Source organism: Mandrillus leucophaeus, unplaced genomic scaffold (genome assembly GCF_000951045.1).
Source record: "Mandrillus leucophaeus isolate KB7577 unplaced genomic scaffold, Mleu.le_1.0 Scaffold74, whole genome shotgun sequence".
In the NCBI taxonomy this organism is placed as follows: Eukaryota; Metazoa; Chordata; class Mammalia; order Primates; family Cercopithecidae; genus Mandrillus; species Mandrillus leucophaeus.
Genome location: NW_012108030.1, coordinates 2541636 through 2542058, shown reverse-complemented (window position 1 = coordinate 2542058; position 423 = coordinate 2541636). Strand labels below are relative to the sequence as shown.

The window sequence follows — 423 nt, the reverse complement described above, 5'->3', positions numbered from 1 at the left end:
TCAGCCTCCCGAGTAGCTGGGACTACAGGCGCCCGCCACCTCGCCTGGCTAGTTTTTTGTATTTTTTAGTAGAGACAGGGTTTCACCGGGTTAGCTAGGATGGTCTCGATCTCCTGACCTCGTGATCCGCCCGTCTCAGCCTCCCAAAGTGCTGGGATTACAGGCGTGAGCCACCGCGCCCGGCCAAGTGTGACTTCTAAGAGCTAAAAATCAGCAGCCACTTGAGTGTTCAATATTTGGGGATCTGACTTACTCTCCCCCTGCTGTCGATGGCCAGGCCAACCCCCCTGGACTCCTGGCCCTGCTGGATGAGGAGTGCTGGTTCCCGAAGGCCACAGACAAGTCGTTTGTGGAGAAGGTAGCCCAGGAGCAGGGCGGCCACCCCAAGTTCCAGCGGCCGAGGCAACTGCGGGACCAGGCCGA

The 423-nt window shown here is 59.1% G+C and overlaps 1 protein-coding gene across 1 annotated transcript in view; it reads left to right on the top strand.

The window, feature by feature from the left end:
* Window positions 1-423, top strand: part of MYH14 (myosin, heavy chain 14, non-muscle) — a 145176-nt gene that overhangs the window by 72973 nt on the left and 71780 nt on the right. The window lies entirely within an intron of this gene.